At 46.4% G+C, this 10,275-nt stretch overlaps 1 protein-coding gene across 4 annotated transcripts in view; it reads right to left on the minus strand.

Annotated features, from left to right (window-relative positions):
- Positions 1-7,386, minus strand: part of GTDC1 (glycosyltransferase like domain containing 1) — a 710,677-nt gene extending 703,291 nt beyond the window's left edge. For all 4 annotated transcript variants that reach the window (XM_029605412.1, XM_029605413.1, XM_029605414.1 and 1 more), the window contains exon 1: positions 7,285-7,386. The gene's annotated coding sequence lies outside the window, so the exon portion shown is untranslated. The remainder of the gene's footprint in view (positions 1-7,284) is intronic.
- Between the last annotated feature and the right edge of the window lie 2,889 nt (positions 7,387-10,275).

The raw sequence follows: 10,275 nt of genomic DNA on the forward strand, positions 1-10,275 counted from the left end.
AACACAGAAAAAAGAGATATCGGTGGAGGGAGAGGGATGGGTCACTAGTGGCCCCTAGGCTTTTCATAGAAACAGAAGTGGAGAACCTCAGTCTTGGAGGAGTTTAACATAAGAAAGTGGGAGTGTACCCATTGCAGTGAGACAATCAGACAGCTGGAAAGAGACAACAGAAGAGAGGTTCAAGAAGGAGAGATAAATGTGAGAATGTGAGAATCATTGGCATAGGAATGAAATGAACAGCCAAAAGAAAGAATAAGAGCAGACAGGCAGCATGCATGGATGGAAAAAAAAATGGCATTGTGGAACACAAATGAGAGACAGATTTGAGAAAAAGTTATTGAGGAGGACAATGAAAAACTAGCTAAAAAAGTGTGAAATAAGAACAGCAGCAGTAAATAAAAGGAGCGTTAGACCACGGCAATTGCAATGGACATGCCAAGAACATGAGTAGTAGATTGGCAGAAGGTAATCGATCAATGGTGGTGATTAAAGAGGTGAAACAACAGAGTATCTGTAAAGTGGCATGGTCTAAACCTAGATTGTAATGGGTTCATGGGACTAGAAGACAGAAGGATATCTAGAGACTGCCTGTGCACCACTTGCTGTAGTGCTTTTGAAAGAAAAGACAAGCAATCGATAAAGAATTACAAGATAGAACAACCACAGATAGTCTTGAATATGTCAGGGAATATGCCACCAAAGAGAAAGAAGTGAGCCAAAACTAAAGGAAGAAAGGGAAACAGATTCCTGAAGGAGACAATCAGGACAGGGTCTAGAGAAGAAGTGGAAGGCTTAGATTTAAAGACAATCTTAGAGACATCCTACAGAAAAAATACATAAAAACACAACTCAATAGGGGTGACGTGTGAGGAAGGAAACATATAGAAACATAGAAATGACGGCAGAAGAAGACCAAATGGCCCATCCAGTCTGCCCAGCAAGCTTCACACATTTTTTCTCTCATACTTATCTATTTCTCTTAGCTCTTGGTTCTATTTCCCTTCCTCCCCCACCATTAATGTAGAGAGCAGTGATGGAGCTGCATCCAAGTGAAATATCTAGCTTGATTAGTTAGGGGTAGTAGGGGTAGTAACCGCCGCAATAAGCAAGCTACACCCATGCTCATTTGTTTTTTCCCAGACTATGTTATACAGCCCTTATTGGTTGTTTTTCTTCTCCCCTGCCGTTGAAGCAGAGAGCTATGCTGGATATGCATCGAAAGTGAAGTATCAGGCACATTTGGTTTGGGGTAGTAACCGCCGTAACAAGCCAGCTACTCCCCGCTTTGTGAGTGCGAACCCTTTTTTTTCTTCTCCCCTGCCGTTGAAGCGGAGAGCTCTGCTGGATGTGTGAAATCAGTTTTTCTTCTCCCCTGCCGTTGAAGCAGAGAACTATGCTGGATATGCATTGAAAGTGAAGTATCAGGCTTATTTGGTTTGGGGTAGTAACCGCCGTAACAAGCCAGCTACTCCCGTCTTTGTGAGTGCAAATCCTTTTTTCCACATTTCCTCTTGCTGTTGAAGCTTAGAGCGATGTTGGAGTCACAGTAACCATGTGTATGTTTATTGAATAAAGGTATTGTCTCCAGGCAGTAGCCATCATTCTGGCGAGTCACCCACACTTCATTGGCGGCCTCTTGACTTTATGGATCCACAGTGTTTATCCCACGCCCCTTTGAAGTCCTTCACAGTTCTGGTCTTCACCACTTCCTCCGGAAGGGCATTCCAGGCATCCACCACCCTCTCCGTGAAGAAATACTTCCTGACATTGGTTCTGAATCTTCCTCCCTGGAGCTTCAAATCGTGACCCCTGGTTCTGCTGATTTTTTTCTTATGGTAAAGGTTTGTCGTTGCCTTTGGATCATTAAAACCTTTCAAGTATCTGAAAGTCTGTATCATATCACCTCTGCTCCTCCTTTCCTCCAGGGTGTACATATTTAGATTCTTCAATCTCTCCTCGTACGTCATCCGATGAAGATCCTCCACCTTCCTGGTCGCCCTTCTCTGTACCGCTTCCATCTTGTCTTTGTCTTTTTGTAGATACGGTCTCCAGAACTGAACACAGTACTCCAGGTGAGGCCTCACCAAGGACCTGTACAAGGGAATAATCACTTCCCTTTTCTTACTCGATATTCCTCTCTCTATGCAAACAGATGAGCAAATAGAAGAGATCTTACTGGTAAAACAGCTGATTAAAGTAATAAGTGATGAGTAAGTAAGAAATAAATAGCAAAAGGGGACAGAGGTATTAAAAATGGTAAGTGACAGCAGGGTGGCAAAGAGACAGATGCTAATTAGATTAGATCTAGGAAAGAATGGAAGCAATGATAAAATGGAGTATAAAACGATGTTCACGATGTATGTGTGCTTTGCAAGGATCAGTGTTGATACGTGAATGAGGTTCTGATAAACATTAACACAGAAGCAACCTGATTTCCAAAGATTTGTAACAGAGTGAGTTGCTACCAAGGATAAGCTTTCAAAAACTTTAAATACATATCGGAAAGAATGAAATAAAATTATAAAATGAGATCTTAAAAATGTTGCTAGCCCTGTTGCTTTAATACGGAAAAGTCTATCTGCTGTCCTGTTCTTCTCTTGCAAGCCTTCTTACTGTTGTCATTGTCCCTAATTTGCCATTACTTGCTCATTATGGCTCTAATCTGGGGTTACCTTCATCTCTTTCCTCTCCTTCAAACCACGTCTCTCTGCAGATTCCATCTTCTCTCTGTCTAATACAGTCTACAATATGCTTTTCATCTGCTAAACTCCAAATTGTTGCTATGTTTTGGGAAGTTTACACTGCTGCAACTCTTTTCTATTTAGCCTTCCAGGATCTTCTGACCATTCACCTTAAACTCCACAAAATTTCCCAGCTCATCTCTAATTCTCACTGTCCCTGGCTTTCCATATGCTATTGCTCTCAGTTAAGTTTTTAACTCCAATTTTCTTAACTATCCATAGTCTAGCACTCTTACTTTAACACATTTGTCTCCTTCTCCACTGCCCTGCACCCACTGCCAATCTCTTTTTTCCTTACTTCCTAATCTTTGAAATCAAATTCGAATTCATGTCCACTCTGTGTTTTTGAATTGCCCCACTCTTCAAAAGCTTTCTAGCCCTTATTTTTTTCCTGCTTCCCAAGTGATTTTTGCCGTTAGGCAGTAATTTCTGTAACACTGCTTTAAGAGTGACAATACTACCTATTGTCTTCATAGATTATGTAACCATTTTCTCTATTTACAGTATTCTATGTCTAAAACATTTTATAAAAGAGATTAAATCGCATAATGGGGAAATGGGGTGCGTACTCTAATAACTTGAAAATTATAGCAAGTACTGTTGGCAATTAAAAGAAACGGAATAACTGCCTGCTTTTGGTGATAATTAACATGAATGACAGTTTTAGCAGTTATTAAGGTCGAAATTGTGAAAATTAAAAAGTGGAAGGCTCTAAATCCAGTATCACCTCTCACCATAACCTTCAGCCGGCATCTTGACATCTGCCAACGAGTCTCCACGAGGTCTCCCAGGCCAAGGGACAGGACCAGCCGCATGAGGCTGGCCTCGCTCACTACAAGAAGGCCCTCCCACAGGGACTCGAAGGCATCCGGTTCTGTCAAGTCTGGCAAGAACAGAGCCGCATAGAATTCCCGGACCTTCACCCGGATTCTCTCCGGCTCGGCATGTTATCTGCTTTTTGTTCCCCCCTCAAATTCTCCAGCCAGTAGAAGAGAGAGCCGCAGTCCATCTCCTCCACGAACTGGATCACAACCTTACATAGGCCCCAAGCCCTCGCCGCTCTTACCGCTTCTCCTCATACTCAGGGAGCACAGTCGGGTCCCCTCCCCAGTGTTGTGCATTGCCCCCAAGCAACACTTCCTCATCAGGGTCCAGGTCACGGAGGTGATTTAACAACCAGTGACAGAATGCTATCTGTTCAGTCGTGTCGTTAGGAGCATGCACTTGGCACGATTCATGGTGCAGCTCTGGAGTCGCAACCTCATGTGTTGCATCGTGCCTGGCACGACAGCCTCGATGTTCAGCACCTCAATCGGTGGGCTTTTCAAAATCAAGATGGCTACCCCGCCAGCCACTCCCGAATTGTTACTGAAGGTCAACTTGCCATCCCACCCCAGACACCAGGCCATTTCGGCCTCAGGATTGGATCTCCTGTAAAAAGGTCAGAGTACCTACCGTGCTTGAGGGTGGAGAGAGCACCCAGTGCCTACGGAACCCAGTCCCACAGCCATTGGTGTTAAGGGTGCAGAATGTTAAAGCCATTCTCTGTCAAGCAACAAAACAGGTGCGCGCACAGTCAGACCCATCACAAGGCCTCCCAGAGTGCGTATGGCTTGTGACCTGTTCTCTCCTCACTGGGGAGAAGGAGGGCAGCTCTTGGGCAGCTCCAGGCTGCCTGCTTCACATCCCACTCACCGGTCGTGCTCTACTACAGTCATCTCCATGACTATTTTTATTGCTTATTGGGGGAGGGCAGGGGCCAAGAGGCCTGCGGGCTCCGTGCCAGCCTGCGGCCCTCTTTCCTCGGCCCCAAGCACATTCTCTCTCTCCTGCCTCCTCCGCTTCACTAGGTTCCCAGACCCCCAGCCTCAGCAACCGAGATCTCCTCCAGCCCCCTTGGGAGAGGGCCCTCCGTAATCGAGAGCCTCTCCGACACCTTCCTCTGGGGCGCCCTCCCTCCCTTCACCTCCTGCTGGGCCCTGGCCCGCTATCTGCGATGCCAGGCCACCTGGGGTCAGGGAAGAGGTTGGGGGAAGGACAGACAAAGAGTGGAGGAGAGGAGGAAGGGGTGAAGGGCAGATAGCCATCATCTCTCATGGGGAAAATGGGAGGTCAGAGTTCTCCCTCTCTTCCAGGTCAGAGAGGAGGTGAGAAGAAGGAAGGGTAGGAGGGGCACACGACAGGAGCAGGTCAATTTGTTCCTCCCCCCAATCGGAACCCCGTGGAGATGGGACCCCTTCCAGGATGGGAAGCTCAGCCCCACCAAGATCCTGCCAGGGTGGGGTGGTATCGGAAGATGGGGAGGGTGGGGGATCCTCAGCCAGAGGAGGTTGCCCCGTTTCTTTCCCCATCAGGTCACCCTCCCCTAGGAGGGGAGGAGCAAAGGTGTTATCCGGGTGTGGGGAAGGCAAGGAGTTCCTCCTCAGCCTGGGGAGGCAGTGGCTGCCCCACTTCGTGTCCCACCATATTGCTCCCTCTTGGGAGGGGAGGGGCAGGGATGTCACCAGACCGAAGCTCTGAGGGTCTGTTCTCCCCGCCCACTACCTCCACAGTGTCAGCCATTTTCTCAATCAGCTATGAGCTGAGGGGAAGGGGTGCCTTGGGAACCTCTCGGGCAGGGCCTGAGTCCCTAGCGCTAGCTGATGGTGATGGGGGTGGGAAGGAGAAGGAGGAGTTGGATACCCCACCTGTTTTCTCTTCTTCAGAGGAGATGGTCTGGGTATCCTCTCCTGAGCTTTTCCCTAAGCAAGTTTTCTCCTTTGTGCACAGAGAAGGGAGTGGCCGGCAAACCCCGGCTGTGGGGCCGGGAGAGGCGTGGATAGCACCTCCCTCTCATTGGCTGCTCACACTGTCCCATCACCCTCAAGCAGTGGGGCACTGCTCTCTCTTCCTCTGCAACTGGAGGCTGGGGAGGGGAAAGGGGAGGCAGAACAAGTGGGAGAGACAGCCCTAACTCCCTGTCTTATAGTCCATCTCTTCGCCTCGCTCTGTCCCTATTCACAATTGGGGCTCCCTTCCAGGAGCTCCAAGGGTGATTGTAGCACGGCATCCGCCGCAGCCATCAGGCCCTCGATGCCTCTTCAGAGAGCGCTGGGGCGGGAGGATCAAGGGATGGAGCAGGGAGGATCGTGACCCATGCTGGCCTTCCTGCCCATTGCCCCCTTCGCCCACTGTTCTGGCCACCGTGGCACATGCCCTCTCCCTCTTGTGCCTCTCTTTGGAATTGAGAAGCACAGTCACAGGAAGAGGGGAGTCAGACTCAGGTCGGGCCTCAATGGCAGGGAGATCGGCAACCATCGGAGGGGGCGGGGTGGAGCCTTGCTGTTCTGGTGGGGCGGGATTGGGTGACAGCCCTTCTCCCAGAGCCCTAGGGGATGGCAGCGATGGAGATGCCTGTCGCCCCAAGGGAGCTGCAGTTGGCCTTGTGAGGCCAGAGGCCAGGATGGAGAGGCCGGGGGGGGGGGGTTTGAGAGAGAGAGAGACTGATGAGGCCAGGTGGAGAGGGTGTTTACAGAGTAAGACTGACTGTTGGGCCGGAGGTGGGGAGACAGTCAGATGGGTGGAACCAGGGTGAGGAAAGTAGAGAAAATTGATTCTTTAGGAATAATGAAGGGGAATAACCTCTTCATTCCTCTTGCCCACCGCACCTCCTCAAAGGTAAGGCTCTCTGCCAGTGTGCGTTCTGGATTCTTGGCTCTTAGTTCTTGAAATGCTGGTCACCCCTGCCCATTTTTCAAGATATCCACAAGGAATGCACAAGAGAAATTTACAATTAGTAGAGGCAGAACATGCAAATCTCACATGCATATTCACTGTGGATATCCTGAAAACCAGATTAACTCTGCCAGGAACAGTTTGAGAAACACTGTACAGTAACACAGACATTACTTTCTATGCAGCAATGTACTTCATCAAAATAAAAAAGCATGTTACTAAAACTACAAACCAAATATTTTAGATAAAAACTACATTCATTTAGAAATCAGCAGCCACCAAGGGTACCCTTTTAGGGGTTCTCAGGAAGGGCAGCAAACAGGTCTGATTTTCAGGACAACCTCAATGAATATTCATCATAATTATGTATTTGAATACATATAGTTTAAGAACAAGGTTAATTCGTACAGCTTGGCTAATCAGACATCCAATACATATATGTCTATCTACAGAGGAAAATTTTCAGCAGCTGATTTTACTCAGATAACAGCTTAGTTACCAGAGTAAAATCGCTTGAAAATCGCCCTCAGTATATTACACTTTTCCAACTAAATTTCTGTTGCAACATATAATAATGAAAGCAATCTTCGGATGTTTATTATGCAATAAAATACAAGAATATAAAAAATATTACATTTGTATGGCTCTCTTTACAAGACCTCAGATTGTAGGAAGTTCAAAAATTTTTAACAAATCCATCAATACTAGAAGATTCTGGAAGAACCTTACATCACAAACCGAAAATATACAATTCCAAATTGCATATAGTATTAGCTAGACCAGTGAGTCTCAGCTGCTGATCAATGAAGCAGCAGTGAGGATTACTTACAATACAGTCAGTAGCCGTCTCTCTCCATTGTATCACTTCCGCCCTTCAGTCTGCAGACTTTCTCTTCTGCCCTGCTGTCGACATCACTTCCGCCCTGCATGGCACGGAAAACAAACCAGTACACTTCTTCCCTGCTTTCTCTTGCCTCCGTTTACATTGAAATTCAAGAGTGATGTCTTGGGCAACAAGGTTTTGGAGTTACTAGGTGCCGATTTCTTTGTTCTGACTAAAAGGTAACATTTTGGTATTTGTTTATTTGTAATATTCCGATCGTTTGTTGCTGGCTCCTGTCTAGCTCCCTGTTGCTCTTTGCCCCATGCTCAGCTGAGACAGCAGGCGCGGGCAGGAGTTACGAAGTAGCATGATCTGCTTGAAAGAGGTAACGCAGCTATTACTATGGAGGCTCCTGGGGAATAAGTTTTTATTGCTGCTGCTTGTGCTAGTTGCTTTCTGGGCTTCAGGCTGACTGCCTTGTACTATCTGCACCTTGGCTGCAGCCATGAGGAGCAGGCACTGACTAGTGGTTGGATGAACTGTTAAAATATGAGTGGCTGCAGAGGGTGAGTGCTCAGGGTCAGGGTTGTAGCTGTGAGAAGCAGGCACGAGTGGCTGGATGGCTTGCTGGAAGGCAGGGATCATTGCTTCGTCCTCCATCAGGCTGCCTAGGAGGGGGGAAAACAGAGAAGAGGCTGAATTGAGGAGCAGAGGACTTTGTCTGTCCCAGTCTTTGTTTTGCCCCTCCCCATTTCTTTTTTTTTTTTGGTCACAATCCACTGCTCTTCAAGGCCAAGCGGAGCTCAAAGCAGTCTGCTGCCTGACTTGAGAGAAAAATGGTCATCCCCCCCAGCCTGTAACGTGTGGTGCTGGTCAAATCACTGAGAGGGCCAAGGGGGTGGTCCCGCTTGGAGTTTTTCTGAGTGGGAGTCCCATGTAGCCTGGCCCTTGCAGTGACTTGAAATACTATAGAAGGGGGAGACTGGGATCAGGGTCTCCAGAGGAGTGTCAGATAGTGATACTATTTCTAGGAAACGGACAACCCTGCTATGAGTAACCCTAGCACCAGTCTCCCAGTATTTGCCCCCTGGAAAAATGGAAGATGAGTGAATGGTGGGGGCCTGTGTGATGCAGTCTCTCTCACTTGTACCACTTCGCTCACAATCCTGCTCCTGTTCTACTTCCCTACTACCTTCTTTCTCACTCCTCTCTTCCACCACCAGTCACACACCCTGTTGCCCCTCCCTCCATCCCCATATATTCCTTCTGCAATCCCACCGCAACTTCACTAAATGCTGCCACATGGGTCCTTTTTGTCTTGCCAGCAGGGGATGGAACCCCTGCTGGCATATCAGTAATGTGCCACTGCATCTTTTTCCACCTGCCAGAAGGCTATAGTTTGGGGGTCCTTGGTCAGAATGCAAAGTGATGTGGGATACATTCTGCTGCCCCAAAATTTTGTCATGTGAGGAATTGTCTGAACTTGCCTGTTGATAGAGCAGCTCCCGTCTGGGAAGTGATCTTTACAACTGGGATTGTTGTTCTTTTCCTCAGCAGGTGGAATTTCAGCTACTAAGAAGCAGAGCACCAGGAGCAGCCAGGTGAGAGAGGAGAGAGACTGGAACCTTGCTGTATGGTTTGGGAGAGGCTGACACAGGCCTACTTGCTGTGGATGGGGGTGGGAGGGGGTTAATAATGTATAGTTTTGGAATATAGCAGAAAACAGGGACTTTGCTGTTTACTGTTTTTTTTCCTTGACAGGTGGAACTTCAGTTTCATTAGCATATTTCTCAGGTGCTTTGGAATGCCTTTTGGAAACTAAAGATAGTGAAGAAATGTTGTCCTTTTTTTGAATGAGTAGGCATTTAAAACTGTAATTTAGGCATTAGTCACTTCTCAGTTTAACAGTCCAATAGCCTGTGGGTGGATGGCCTTGAGAGTCTTGCTCACAAGCTACAAGTGGTTCAGAACATGGTGATCCAGTAGTGATGAGATGCCCTCTTAGGGCCTCTATATCTCTAATTTTGAAGACCACCCATTGGATCCCCATTAGGACTAGGGCCCAATTTTAAGATTATTTTTTTACTTTTCTGGTTCTACATGTCATGGGCCCAGATTGCTTTGTATAACAAGTTGTTAGTATGTCCTAAGCCAGCAATTACAATCAGCTCCAAACTTCTTCTTGTTCATTCCTGGATTTAGGGAAGTAAGAGTTCCTGAACCAGAGCATTTCCTACAGTGGCATTAACACTTTGGAATGTGTTATGTTTACATCTGAGATTGGAGATAAACTATTTTACAGTAAAGTAAAGACCTGGCTTTTTTCTCCATTAATTTTGCTGTAACAAATCTTAACTGGCACAGGCATTGGCAAGTTTATTAATGTCTTAATGTTAAACTTTAATTTGCTAAGTTGGCATGGGTTGGGATAGTTGTCAATTATTTTGCTCGATATGTAGAATGTTGATAGCTGACCGTTTGTATGGTGTTTTTATGACTTGTTTTATGTGAGTTATGCATGTGTTAACTGCACCCTGTTTTGGATGGCTCTTTTTGGAGCTGGGAAAGCGGTTAAAATAAGAATTTAAATAAAAATAAATATGCATCTTTAAAACAGCTTGTTTCTTGGACATAGCACTGGAAAACATAGCAGAGAAGAGACATGTGATGAGCAATATAATGCAAAAGAAATACTTGAAAGCACGAGGAAGCGTTTCAGTATTCAACAGAAAAAGATGTGACATATATTAAGTATGGGTTTATAACATTGACTGAATAACATTGTTACGAAGCCATCCAAGATGATTTGTCACCTTAACATCAAACACCCTAACTTAAAAGGAAAGCTAGCTGAATTTTTCAACAGATGAAATGGCATCCCAACAAAAAATCTACAGCATGCCTTAAAGACAAGTCAAAGTGCATTAAAGGTGTTATGTCTGCTGGTCTATCACATCGCCAAGCACCTTTTACAGTTCGTGAACATTTAATTATGCC

This window comes from Rhinatrema bivittatum, chromosome 6 (assembly GCF_901001135.1).
Source record: "Rhinatrema bivittatum chromosome 6, aRhiBiv1.1, whole genome shotgun sequence".
Taxonomy (NCBI): domain Eukaryota; kingdom Metazoa; phylum Chordata; class Amphibia; order Gymnophiona; family Rhinatrematidae; genus Rhinatrema; species Rhinatrema bivittatum.